The sequence below is a fragment of the Crassostrea angulata genome, chromosome 5, assembly GCF_025612915.1.
Source record: "Crassostrea angulata isolate pt1a10 chromosome 5, ASM2561291v2, whole genome shotgun sequence".
Classification (NCBI taxonomy): Eukaryota; Metazoa; Mollusca; class Bivalvia; order Ostreida; family Ostreidae; genus Magallana; species Magallana angulata.
The window spans coordinates 20973606-20988844 of record NC_069115.1 but is presented as its reverse complement, the minus strand read 5'-3'; the positions used below and the strand labels follow the sequence as shown (position 1 = coordinate 20988844).

At 33.4% G+C, this 15239-nt stretch overlaps 1 long non-coding RNA gene and 1 pseudogene across 2 annotated transcripts; one reads left to right on the top strand and one right to left on the bottom strand.

The window, feature by feature from the left end:
- The first annotated feature begins 286 nt into the window (after window positions 1-286).
- LOC128185211 (uncharacterized) lies at window positions 287-2174 on the top strand (annotated as a pseudogene).
- A 1293-nt stretch (window positions 2175-3467) lies between these two features.
- Window positions 3468-14919, bottom strand: LOC128184104 (uncharacterized). 2 transcript variants are annotated; one of them, XR_008243693.1, is made up of 4 exons: window positions 13387-14919; window positions 9819-9960; window positions 8195-8325; window positions 3468-4022 (listed from the first exon to the last, which is right to left on the bottom strand). It is a non-coding gene; the product is annotated as an uncharacterized LOC128184104 (long non-coding RNA). The 2 variants fall into 2 exon arrangements; XR_008243692.1 differs by lacking the exon at window positions 13387-14919 and adding an exon at window positions 10565-11105.
- Window positions 14920-15239: the final 320 nt, after the last annotated feature.

The following is a 15239-nucleotide window of genomic DNA, read 5'->3' as shown; positions in this document are numbered from 1 at the left end:
GTTTTGCTAACCTTAGGTAAATACATTTTTAAAAATAAATATTATATGCTTTAAAGTTTTGCGTACATTTGAATCATTAATAAACACATTATTCATCTTCACATTCTACGGATCATCTTCAACATCACTTCTGCTAAATGGTGACTCGTTTTTGTTGGAAGCTACAAGCAGACTGGATAAATCCTCATTAAAAGCTGAAAGATAATCCAGCAATGCATTATTCAAATGCATGGAATGATGCTATTCCGTCGTTTCGATTGACGAGTTATCGCTCTTGAATGCAGCGATGTATGTAAAAAAAATAAGCGGCACGAAGCTTGAACTGGCGAGAAGAGCGTACGAAACAAACAAGGATGACGATGTAAATATTAAGTCTGTTGTCAATTCTGAGCCCAATCTAGTCGATGAAAAAATAGTTTCAATAGACTCTTTAAAAACCGGCTGGACCTCTGAAATACAATTAATTCCAAAAATATCTCACAATGATGTTGAAAATTACCTATTACACAGCAGTCACAGGACGGAAGACAAGGAAAAGATGGAGTGTTATCGTCAATTTATCAGAGGTTTTAACTCTTTTAAGGAAGGATACGTACAAAAAATAATGATTAACTTAATTTCCGAAGAAAGCAAATTTTGCTATATCCGTTCGAAATGCAGCCCATCTATGAAACAGGGAATGTACAACCAATGGATATTAGTTTCACGAGATTCTCCATGCACTATAACAAAGGCATATTGCTCGTGTCCTGCAGGGTATAGTATTGTTTATTTTAATTTTTTGAGAATTTTCCCCCTAAAAATTAATACTAACGTCATTTTATGTTTAAGTATATAGTAACCAATTGAATTATACAATGTTTGTTATCACTAGTATCAGCACATGGAAGCCCTTTATCAAGGAATTATACATGTAGCTATATGTATACATTTATACCGCATATCATTATTAATTTAAGGCATTTAAATCATATTGACATGTTACTTTAAAACTTTAAATTCTTATCAAAATTTTCAATTTCAGACTTGGTGAGGGGTGCACCCATATTGCAGGCCTTCTCTTTTCCCTGGAAGATATAAACAACAGACAAAAATGAAGAGCCATGTACATCAAAGCCCTGCGAGTGGTCAAAGCCAAGCAAGAGAAAGCGAGAGGCGGACATGGTGAAAAACATTCAATTCAAAAAACTTAAATATGGTAAAGAACCTTCAGAAAAATCAAGATGTGAATTCCCCCCTCCTGTACCAAATGATTCTTTCAGAACACAATTGTGTTGTAAGTTGAGCAACATCAATTCAAATGATGTTTTATTGCAAATGATAACACCTGAAAAAAACTGTGAAGTTCATAGCGATTTAAATGTTGCTCGATTTGAAGAGGTGGAAACCTCTGAATACATAAGTTACAAGTCTGACAAATACATTGATAGAGTTGATAAGCCCCTGTTCAACAGCTAAGGAAGCAATAGAAGCAATTTCTAATGTATCTCTTTACATAATTAAAGAGTTAGAAATTAGAACACGTGGTCAAAATCAAAATGAAATGTGGAAAACTGCAAGAAAATGCAGAATAACTAGTTCCAACTTTCATGATGTATATGTCCGTAAGGATTCAACATCCCCTGAAAAACTATTCGAAAAATTTGTTGGAAAAGGTCATGACTCCATAGATACCCCAGCATTAAAGTGGGGAAGAAAATATGAACCAATTGCTCGAAAAAGAAACATAGCACATAAAAAACTTTTTAAAAACAGAAAGTAAATGTAGTCGACTGTGGTTTGTTCCTAAGTGAGCATCATGCATATCTGGGATCAAGTCCTGATGGTTTGTGTATTGTGATAAAAAAGATACAAGGAAATTATTAGAAATAAAATGTCCATACAGTGTTGGGGAAAAAACAATTATTGAAGCTTGCAAATTGAGTGGCTTTTGCTGTATTTATGATGAAGATACAAATGAAATACATGTATCATTAAAGTCTACACACCGATATTACAGTCAAATGCAAGGTCAAATGGCCATTTGCAAAATTGATACATGTGATTTTGTCTTGTACACTAAAAAAGACTTTAAAATAGATGAGGTCTCCTTTGATGCAGATTATTGGGATAGATTAAAGAAGAAACTTCATGAGTTTTATATTGACAACATGATTCCTTCTTTACTCTCTTGAGCCTGGAGGATGTATTAAAGGTCCATGGAACATGTTATTGAATTCAAGTACCCGGTCCTGATGAAATAATACATTAATGGACATTTCGATGTAAACCTTATATCATAATCAATGAAATCTATTATTACTATAGAAATATGTACTGGTATTGCAAATTTTATTTATAGATACGTATAATAACAATGAATTTGATTAAATTGATAATGATACGCAAATTCAATAAACACATGTACAAAAAATTTCATTTGTCATCTTATTTTCATGTTTGTTACATAAGAATTTATCAAAAATGCACATTTTAGATTTATAACAATGAGATGTGTGCATGTTTTATTTATAATAACATGATTATCACAGATACAACATATATCCTAGTACTTAGTCCTACTTTACAAGAGGTGGTAAAAGATTTGTCAGAGATGCACACACAAAAAAAACTTCATCTACAATGTCACATAAGCTTATTGGTATAACTCCTTGCAGAATACGAAAGTTCTTGATCTGCTCCATTTTGCGCTCAACATGTATGCGTGCAGATGCAATCCTCCTGGTGCTTTCAACTTCCTTCTTGGTAAATTGATTTTTGGTCAGAAAAGGAGGGCAGTACAATTTAACTTCACGTTGTGATAAATCGCCCTTAATATGTATAAATCCTTTGTCCACCATAACAGCATCACCCTCCTCTATGAGATCATATAGTCCACTTTCTCTGGTTATCCGATACTGATCCACCCCAAAGACGAGATACAAAAACTACTGCTCCAATTTCGTCGATGCCAATCAAAGACTTCAGTGTATTGTGGCCCTTGTAGTTGGAAAAAGTCTGACTCTGGGTTTGTAGAGATGAAGGAGTTTGAACAAATATTTCTGTACAGTCCAAGACAAAGGATCATATTTCTGACATTCTCAGAATAATTGCATAGTTATGCTCATTATCTGACTTTTATAATAAATAATAAATATAAGTAAATAACACTGTTAAAATGTTCATTCAGGTTATTATGGTTACAAATATGTGTACTTGATTTTTTAAATAGAATATTTTTTTATATACATGATAAAGTATAACATGTTATTATGATTCAAAGTGTTACAGTACTCACTTGTGGTCATTAACATCTACTGCCTGGGCTAGGCTTTCTATGTTCATCTTATTACTGTTCGTTGACAGTCTTACTTTAACTGATTTCACTGTCTTGTGAGGAAGGAAAAGGGTTGGAACTTGATTGTTCCAAGTCCTTCCATTTCCTTCAGGGAAGTGGTCAGAACACACCTGAATTCAATGACAATAACATGGGACATAACAGGATCATAATTATGAAAAACATCGAAATATATAGCTTAGAGGACTTAAAAACTGTAATTCAAACAAATTAAAACGTTGTGTAATGAATATGAAGTAAGGGGTAAACTCAAGTTGTTAATATGTCTACTAACTAAATTGTTACATTCCTCCCTCCTTTAAAATCTGAGATGCTGGGCCCGTTCTCGTTCTTCTTTATGTATCTCTTACTTGGCTTCTTAAAGTTTTCAGGGTCAATAAATTTAGCGTTTTCCGTCAATTTCCCAGTATGAGGTGGATTGTTATGAGTGAGATGTACTCGTTTAAAATGTCTTGTATTTCTGTCTCTTTCACTTTAAATATTGGGCAAGTGAACATAAAAAAAATTCTTCAGGAACCTGTATAATGTGTGACATAAATGTTATATTTCTTAAATATGTGTCCTTTACTGAGACAACCAGGAACGGGACAAATTATTCCTTCTTCCAGGAGTTCATCCCCCTCTTCTTCCTCGAGAAACTCCTTTCGTACTCTTCCACTTCGATGTCCCCAATGGCTGTTAAATACTAAATCCATTTTAACGACAAAAATTAAACAAAGTGTCTATGTAATGAATTTTCTGAACCACAAACACTAGATTCTATCAATAAATATTTATCTGTAAATCTAAAGTTAGATAACATTACAGGAGTAGTTTCAAAAGTCGACTCTGTATCTTTCAGAGGAGTTAAATCTTAAACCCAATTGTCTTGGGGAAATAATACCTACGTAAGATCTCAGAACCTTCTAAGTGACATCTATGAATTTATCTGCAATCTTAAAGGGGCCCGTCCATCCTAAGCCTAATTTTATTCTAGCAATTAGATGATACCATCTCCAGACAAATGACCTTGGAAACGTTCTTTGTTTTAGACCCCTTTCATATTTCTTCTGTTTTCCTGCAGCTTGTTCTAGATTTGTGTGTACAGACTCAAGACTATCAGCCATGAAACTTTTTGACCACCCCATATGACCTTTCCCGTCCATCCTAAGCCTAATTTTATTCTAGTAATTAGATGGTACCATCTCCAGACATTATGACCTTTGGAAATGTTCTTTGTTTTAGACCCCTATCATATTTCTTCTGTTTTCCTGCAGCTTGTTCTAGATTTGTGTGTACAAACTCATAAGTATCAGCCATAACACTTTTTGATCACCCCATATGACCTTTCCCCGACATAATAGCAGAGATGACAGGGCTGCTGGCACACATCATTGTCTTTTGTTTAAGAAAATAAATGAAAGCTAATAACACTATAAAATCAGAATGACAAAAAATCTCGTTCCCTTAGAATCCATTTTTGTTATCATTTGTTTATTGCAGTACTTAATATTATCAATGTTTTCTGTTTTTATATGTTTATCATAGTCATACCTGATCCCTGTACTTCTTTATGAATTTTTAGGGTTTTCCGTTTTCAACGGAAAACCCTTCTGTTATTCTACGGTTTCTTTTTCTTTATTATTATACTTTTTTTTCTTTTTCTGACTTTTTTGGAGCGTTATTTCTCATAAACTATTCAACCGATTTACACCAAATTTTTAGGAGTTATAAAGCATCAATGTCGCTACTGATTATAAAAATTTCGAATGATTACGTCACTTCCGGTTTCAGATATGGACGATTTTGTAAATTTTTAAGGGTCATTTTGTCCACGCATCTCCTCTGAAACTAATCATGATAAAAGCTTGAAATTCGCAGGGATTGTAGATGAATGTCTGTAGATTTCCCTCCATGCTTCCAATTGCTAAAAATGCGCAAGGCCCAGAAGCACGCCTGAACCTGAAAATTAGCACCAAATTTTTTCACAAAATTTTCGCACATTTCCCGTAATATTTTTTGACGTATAAATATTTTGTTAAGACGTGTAATGCAAAAGTTGTTTCAATTTGCACGGGCTTTTATTTGATATCAAGAAAAAGGGGCTGGCCCCTCAAATTAGGGGCCAAGAGGGCTCTAAATTCTATTTACAATAACTTTTTAGTGAACAATAATTTGTTATCAATTATAGAAGCAAAAATGTTCATTGTACAGCTGTTTATCTATACAGTACCATACTTAGGTCTTATATTACGTAATTAGGGGTTTCAAGGGGCCAGAAGTTCAAAACTTTGATCATTAATATCTGAAAAAGGAGAAATATTTTGAAAAGCAATGTAAAACAAAAGTTGTTCAAAATAATGTTTTGTACAATATGCTACCTTAAATGTTTTTGTTTATGACCCCATTTAGGAGTTAAAGGGTCGGTCCCTAAAACACATTTGTACAGATTTCTCAAGAACGGTAAACATTTTGTGAACACTTGTTAAACAAAATATATTTATATTTACAAGACCTTTCATTTGATGTCAAGGAAAAGGGGCTGGCCCCTCCAATAAGGGGTCAAGAGGGCTCAAATGTCTTCTTACAATAACTCTTTACTGAACAATATTTTGTTATTAATTATAGAAGCAAAAATGTTCATAGTACAGCTGTTCATCTATACATTACCATATCAAAGTCATATATTACGTAATTAGGGGTTTAAAGGGGCCAGAACTCAAAACTCTGATCATTAATATCTGAAAAAGGAGAAATATTTTTAAAAGCAATGTAGAACAAAACTTCTTCAAAATAATGTTCTTTACAATATGATACCAAAATTTTTGTTGTTAGTGGCCCCGGTAAGGGGTTAAAGGGTCGGCCCCTAAAACGCAATTGTACAGATATCTCGAGAACGGTTTACAATTCATGAACACTTGTAGAACAAAAGAAGTTTATATTAGCGAGACCTTTTATTTGATATCAAGATAAAGGGGCTGACCCCTCAAATTAGGGACCAGAAGGGCTACTAAGTCTTTTCATAATAACTTATTTCTGACCAATAATTTGATATAAATCATAAAACAGCAAAGAAGCTTTTATTAAGCTTAATTTAAAACCGAAACCCGTTTTAAAATCGGACGATGAATTACAGAGATATTGGGGTTTAAAAATTGAGATTTCCGGAAATTTTGATTCCGCGTCCTTGGTTTAAAAAATAGCGTAATGTTTAAAGTAAAATTAACTCGTACCAAAAATAATTGTAAAGTCGTACTTGAACACATTCGGATTTTTTTGCTAAGTCGTTCTTGAAATCGGAAAGGTGTTTATTAAGTCGTACCTAAAATCATTCGTATTTTGTTAAGTCGTACCAGGAATAATTCGATTTTTTTCATCTTTAATATTTTAGTTACTCTTGTTATTGATTTAAGAGCTCTGCTTTTTACAGGAACTTCCAGCTTTACTTCCGACATTAACGGAAGACCCACTCGTTGCTTTGCAACGAGCTTTGCTCTAGTCTTTATTTACAGTTTTAAACTGGGCATAATATGGCACATCCATGATAACTTCTACATTATGAAATACTATATAGTAGGGTGATTTCACCATGCATCGGACACCTTTGGATTTTTCCCTTTGTTCACGCATCAAATATCGTCCAAATATAAATAAAACTTGTTTTAAAAGTTGCAGGTTTTCCCCTTGCTTAATTATTGAAGAAAAAATTGTGAAATTGTTAAAAATGTAGAAAATAAAGCAAATTAATGAAGTGTTGAACTATTTCACCATGGATCGGACAATATTTACCAAGCATCGGACAGCTATAGCTGTGCAGTAGAGATTAAAAATAACAACATTTTCTGGTTTTAATGCAAAAATACAAAGGTTCGGAAATATTAATTTATTCAATTGCAATTCATGTTTCTTTTAATGTAAGTCCTTAAATCTACTTATAGGAATTTAGACTAGTGCTTCTGTTTAAAGGAATATTTATCATAAGGGGTTCTTTATCGTGCCAGCTCCTACAGGAACTTTGGACTAAAAAGGGTTTGTCCGTAAAACTCGATTTTTAAGTGGTTTGAGGAAAATGTTTGTATCAATTATTTTTTAAATTTATATTTTACTTCACATTTAAAGTATATCACAAAGAATGGGCACATAATATCCATATTATTAGAAAAAATCATGCAGTGAAAACTGTCCGATGCATGGTTAACTTTTGTCCGATCCATGGTGAAATGAACATATGGTGCAATAATGACCTTGACATTAATTGTTCAAATTTCTTGGACTTATTTTAATCAAATTTTGTTTCAAAACTTACTTCTTTCTAATTATTTTAGGCAGAGAGTGCATTTTCACTAATTCACAATCAAACGCACAACATTCAAATAATGCTTTAGTGTAAAATCTTCGTAACTTAATTTTCAATAATGGCGTATTTGATGTCATTCTACGATGTCTATATTGCTATTTCTTTGACAATGTGACTGTCAAATTCTTAATAATGATAAAGTTCATTTGTTCTAATTCAGGAATATACGAAACAACACATGAGCGCATGCACATTTATTTGTATATTTATAAACAAAGTTGTCCGATCCAAGGTATGTGTCCGATGCATGGTTAAATCACCCTAAATGTTCTCATTATATATTAATGAAATTTTAAGACAACTAAAACAAATGCAGTATAATTATTCTCCCGACATACGGATCACTTTAAATTAGATTGTTCTTACTATAGTATACATGTATCTAATCTATGTCATATATCTGAACATTTCAACAGTCTTTATATACAAAAATCTTGAAGCATTAAATATATCTATTCAATAACAGAATAAATGACAAAATTCATTCTGTAATACAAATTAATGATAAAACATAAATTTACCTGTCCGTTCAGTTCTTCCGCGGATCTGAAGGAAGTTATACCTCTAACATATATCGTTTAATCCATGCACAACACTCGGCGGCCTTTCTTCATCTGGCCCCTCACATCGTGACCAATGGCTTGTAGTAAATCTTTACCAAATAAATAATATTAAACAATATAACATAAGCACTTAGCACAGGCACCTGACGTTATGTATTAAGTAATTAATTCAATAGATCTAGTAATTCACATTGACACCCATTTTATCTCAAAATGTCGAATCAAGTGAATCTTTTGCTTTGAATTCATCGGTAAAATTATTTTTGCGATCCTCTCCGTCTCCCGAGTTTACAACTTACAACCGATGCAACCAACACGGTGCATTACATCTGTCATTAATACAAACACTCCTCAATTTGTATCTGCTGTCTTAGATATGCGATAAGTAACTAATTAAAAGCGGTGCTAGCAGGATAAAGAACCCTTTAACAACGGTGGCAAAAGAAGTATATTAAATATATTATTAACCGGGCTCTGTTGAAAGCAGAGTCCTGGCTGTAGGCAGGCAAATCACCAATGTTACTATAAATAGCACAACTTCAAAAGTAAACAAAAATTCAAACAGCATCAAAGTAAAAGCTTCCGCTATACCAAATAGTTACACAATGAGTCACGTTTTGTCAACAGTGTTGGTTTTTTTGCTGTTTCTTTTTTTTTATTTCGAGAGAATGGTCTTTTTTAGTTTTCTTATTAATAACGTGTTTTAAAAACAATACTGCATTTTTGACATATACAATGCGTATGAATTTTCATGAACTACTTTGATGCGCGTGAAAGAAATGGGATTGAATATATAACGCTTATTGCAAAATTCAAGGCAGCAACTGATAATTGCTACCAGAGAAACATATTTTTGTTCATAGCCGCTTACAAAATTTGGTCGTTCTCTGATGCTTTGCTGACATTAAAAGCATGTGTGTGTGTGTGTGTGTGTGACAGAGAGAGAGAGATTTTTCTCAGTCTCCACTACACAATAATATTATGCATTAAGACACACCAAAAGAGCCCGGCTTTCAGTACTTTGATTAGTTATTCAGGATCAATCAAGTGTACGGGGATTTACCCCGGGTTGTATTCCATATACACCATGAGGCCGCAGGGTGTTCATGTACAAATGTTTTCTGAAATCCCGGGTCAGAAAAACAAAAATTCACTCTTAAGCAATGCTGCTCGATGTTAACTCTCGGTCGACCAGATTTTGTTGCAGGCACGTAGCATCAAGGGGGGGGGGGGGGCAGGGGGCCTCCCCCCCCCCCACTTTTTCTCAGAGCAACAAATTTACATATAAAAATTGAATTAACATGGAGTTGCCCCCCCCCCCCCCCACTTTTTTGGGAGTATGTCAAAAATTGATATAAAAATAAGAAAATGAGGAGTGAAATTGAAGTTGTATACTACGCCAACCCCCCCCCCCCCCCCAACCCCCCAAGTTGCCACATAATTGCATTATCCAAACATGTGTTGAACATTAAATTGCATTGAACATAAAATTGTTTGGCCAAAGATTTATTATTGTTCTTGATAAACAATCACTATATTATATTTTAGAACTATTGCATCAGACTCATCATCAAATTATTACCTATAGTTTTAAGAGTATACCTTGGGATTTTAAGGATCCCCTTTTCAAATAACATATCTAGTGATGTTGTAAGGAACTCCCCCAAGTTTTCTTTCATTTCCGTCATCTCCGCAGGCACCTGCATATACATGTTGTAAATGACCTGAATTAAAAAATAGTAAAAAGTTTGTCAGAACACTCACATTTAATTCATTGTTTGAGTACAAACTATAGTAAATCCTTATCTTAAACTAAGATCTTACATTAGCAGGACAGCTGAAAACTTTATACAGTTATTAAAAAGTTTTTACCAGTTGTTAGCAAATAATGGGTATGACAGTATTTAAATAATATTTGTCATGTTCATTTAAGCACAAATTGTTGGGAAATTGGGTGAAAATGATATTGCAGAGTGCAGGGGTAGACAAATATAATTTTAGAGTACTTGCCCTCGGACAGATCACAGTCACAAAATTACCTGCCCTACCAAAACAATTGCTCGCCCTACCTTTCAACTTGAACAATAAAAAACCCACCAAATCACTATTGTCTAGTTCATTTATTTTTTTTCAACAGACTCATAGATTAAGTCACCAAAATCTGACACTTGATCAACCATTAATCATCCTGTGCTTTAATGTAGCCCCTCTGACATTTTGTTTGATCGTTTTAACATGTTTGGATGGAATGTTGTTGTTATAGATCTGTGTCCGCCTTTCATTTTTATACTACGGATGCTACTATGGACGTATTTAAAGTTGACTTACCGATTTAACAGTGACGAATTTCTCCATTTGCCTATCGCTCCATGTTAATTTAAAGCTTGCATCGCTTCACTAATAAACATCCCATTAAAGCGTTTAAACTACAAGAGCAACTTAGAGGGGGTATAAATAATTGACAATATTATCGGGACCTCTCTTTATTTTATTAGTTTAACATTTGTGAGTTTACTTTCGTTTCACGATATACTGAAAACTCTTGTTACTTTTTAATCGAATTGGAAATACAAATATTTTAATGGCTAGCAATAAGTACTTGTTCGAGGACTACTACTACTTAACAGATTAATTGTCTGACCAATTAAAATACTCGCCCCGGGCGTCGGGCAATGCTATTTGTCTAGCCCTAGAGTGTAAATGACTAGATGTATTATTAATTAGTCTTCTTTATCTTAGCAAGTGGCACCTGAAATATGGATCTTGATTTTTTCTTTAAAATCTGAAAATGGGGAGGGGCATTGGTGGAAACATTCACAGGAGCTCGGTTGTTGGTTAGTGAAATTTCTATTTATTTGTTCCTAAAGAAAACAATTTGATTGAAATTGGTAATTTTAGGTGTGTTTCTGTATATTACAATAAATCAATTAACTAAAAACTCCAGTTTCAATCATGTAAAAATTAGTGTATTCAATGTACATATAAAAAAAAGTAAAGGGAAGACACTCAGCATCTTGGATTCAAAGGGATCCTTGATTCAAGCTATGTTTTAAACAATTTCTCCAGCAATATCGACAAGATTAAGGTTAGAAAATGATCGAATGACTTTTCCCCATTGTCTGACTACATCAGTATGCCGCATTATAAACACATCGTTCCAAAATGTACTAAATATTCGCCAAACTTATCGAAAGCAATGGAAGTTGATGCAAACTCTCCATGTATTCACTGAGGAGATCCGAAAGCTTACGAAATACCAAGAGAAATCTTTTTGTGTTTATTTTTGCTCTCCCTAGACTTATCAAAGGTTTCAGTGATTACATGGAGAATTTACCTCACTCAAAAGTAAACTTCTGTTGCTTTCGATAAGTTTGGTGAGTATCTAGTACATATTGGAACGATGTGTGTTATTATTTGGCATACAAATGTAGGCAAACAACAGAGATAAGTCATTGGATCATTTTCCAACCTATATCTTGTCAAAAATTGTTGAAGAAATTGAAGAACGTGTTTAAAACATAGCCTACTATAAATCCAAGATGGCAAGTGTCGTCTCATTACTTTTTTTAAATATACATTGAAAACACTTTTTAAACCACAATCAACTTGATTGAAATGGGGGTTTTCGGTGAATTTATTTATTGCAAAACACTGAAATACACCTTTAATTACCAATTTTTTTTCATCGGGAACAATTAATTAGGAACTTCACTATCCAGCAACCAAGCCCCTTGTGGTAACACTATCCTGGCTGTGCCAGTGAATGAATCCAGTTGAGTCCTCCGACTCATTAGAAATAGTCAAATCACTAGTAGAACAACTAAATATTGTACTATGTCCCATTCATTTAAGTATATATATATAAGCCTAATTATATCTACTTTGGTTGCATAATACATTTATAATCTATACAAAGTATTAAATTTGATGTTTCCATGGGAATGATATACCTGCTATCAAATCTTGAACGTCTTCTAACATATCCCTTTCTTTAAGCCATTTAATAACACCATCAGCGCCCAAGTCTTCGAAACTTCTCATCCTCTCACGAGTCTCAGCCATTTTGATAACCCTGATTGGCGCAAATCGGATTTGGCGCTAAACGGAAGTGTGTTGCGGAGGAGAAAAGCCAAAGTAATTCGTATTTAGATTAGTCGCGCAGTTATAACACGAACGTAAATAAAAGTTTCTAACCATCTCAGAAATTCGAAAATATAAGACAATATATCTTCATTCGTAGAATTTTATCCTATTTTTCTCTTTTTACAATCTGAAGAATACACAACTACATTCACGTCTCTGGTACAACTTAATAAATCATGTTAAGCCTTATCATAACAAATATCAGTAAAGGAATTACTTAGTAAATCATGTTAAGTATATGATAGTTCTTTATCATAACAAGTATCAGTAAAGGAATTACTTAGTAAATCATGTTTTGTTTTTAGTAAATCATTGTCCCTTTTTTCATAACAATAAACAGAAAAAAGGAATCAGTTAGTAAAACATTTTTACACATTAAGTAAATGTAAGTAAAATATTTTTATTTAGTAATTGACATGAAGTTCAGTAATTGTTTTAAATTTGTAAGTAAATGTTAAGTAATTACTTATTAATATGATTTTAAGTAAAAAATGATTACTAAGTAAAACTTTTTTTTAGAGTTAGGGCTGCTGGCATGCATCATTGTCTTTTGTTTAAGAAAATAAATTAAGATAATAATAACACTATAAAATCAGAATGACAAAAAATCTCGTCCCCTTAGAATCCATTTTCGTTATAATTTGTTTATTGCAGTACTTAATATTATCAATGTTTTCTGTTTTTATATGTTTATCATAGTCATACCTGATCCCTGTACTTCTTTATGAATTAATTTTCTTTATTTACAATTTTAAAACTGGGCATAATATGGCTCATCCATGAATTTTTAAGACAACTGACACACGTGCAGTATATTCTCCCGACATACGGATCACTTTAAATTAGATTGGTCTTACTATACATGTAGCTAATCTATGTCATATATCTGAACATTTCAACAGTCTTAATATACAAAAATCTTGAAGCATTAAATATATCTATTCAATAACAGAATAAATGACAAAATTCATTCTGTAATACAAATTAATGATAAAGCATAAATTTACCTGTCCGTTCAGTTCTTCCGCGGATCTGAAGGAAGTTATGCCTCTAACATATATCGTTTAATCCATGCACAACACTCGGCGGCCTTTCATCATCTGACCCCTCACATTGTGACCAATGGCTTGTAGTAATTCTTTACAAAATAAATAATATTAAACAATATCAACAGTATAAGCACTGAGCACAGGCTACTGACGTTATTAATAAAGTAATTAATTCAATAGATCTAGTAATTCACAATGACACCCATCTTATCTCAAAATGTCGAATCAAGTGAATCCATCGGTAAAATTATTTTTGCGACCTCTCCGTCTCCCGAGTTTACAACCGATGCAACCAACACGGTGCATTACATCTGTCATTAATACAAATCACTCCTCAATTTGTATCAGCTGCCTTAGATATGCGATAAATAACTAATTAAAAGCGGTGCTCGCACGATAAATAACCCTTTAACAACGGTGGCAAAAGAAGTATATTAAATATATTATTAACCGGGCTCTGTTGAAAGCAGAGTCCTGGCTGTAGGCAGGCAAATCACCAATGTTACTATAAATAGCACAACTTCAAAAGTAAACAAAAAATCAAACAGCGTCAAAGTAAAAGCTTCCGCTATACCAAATAGTTACACAAAGAGTCACGTTTTATCAAAAGTGTTGGGGTTTTTTTTGGTTTCTTTTTTTTTTTATTTCGAGAGAATTGTCAATCTTTTTTAGTTTTCTTATTAATAACATGTTTTAAAAACAAGACTATGCATTTTTGACACATACAATATGAATTTCCATGAACTACTTTGATGCACGTTGAAGAAATGGGATTGAATATATAACGCTTATTGCAAAATTCAAGGCAGCAACTGTGGAACTTTTTTCTACCAGACAGACATATTTCTGTTTATTGCCGCTTACAAAATTTGGTCGTTTTCTGACGCTTTGCTGACATTAAGAGAGAGAGAGAGAGAGAGAGAGAGAGAGAGAGAGAGAGAGAGAGAGATATTTTTTCTCAGTCTCCACTACACAATAATATTATGCATTAAGACACACCAAAAGAGTCCGGCTTTCAGTACTTTGATTAGTTATTCGGGATCAATCAAGTGTACGGGGATTTACCCCGGGTTGTATTCCATATTCACCATGAGGCCGCAGGGTGTTCATGTACAAATGTTTTCAGAATTCCCGGGTCAGAAAAACAAAAATTCTCTCTTTAGCAATGCTGCTCGATGTTAACTCTCGGTCGACCAGATTGTGTTGGTTAGAATAGTATTAAGTTATACATACATGTAACCATAATGTGTCTGTTTATTTATTCAGCAAAGAGGTTATGACCAAATGTGGTGGAATACTGGGGCAATTTCTACCTCAAAGCCGAATAGGATCTGGATTTTAGTCAAATTGCAACTTTACTTTCAACTTCTCCCAGTATAACCCTTTCAACTTTTCCCCGTAGGGTCGTCTACTCATGCATCACTATATTAGATGTGTGCTATATTTGTTGTACATGTATCTCCTTTCAAAATGAATTAAATGTTTATTCCCTACCTGATGCACATTTATTCAATATGAGATAACTGCATATTACCAGATAGATCTACATGTACAATGTGTAGAGGTTTTGCTAACTTATCCAGACAGAAAGGGATCTAATTTTGGGGTATGGCAGCATAAAAGATTATTGACTGAGAAACTTCCTCCAGCAAAAACTTCCTCGGGTATCCTCTATAACATTTTCAATATCATTTTCCCTTTCCTTCAGATTTTTGTGATTATACACATTCATGGCAGAAAAGAGGTTATTAAGCCCCGTGCTTTCCCCACAATTCAAGCATGCACTATTCCTTTAAAGTATTCATTTGTTA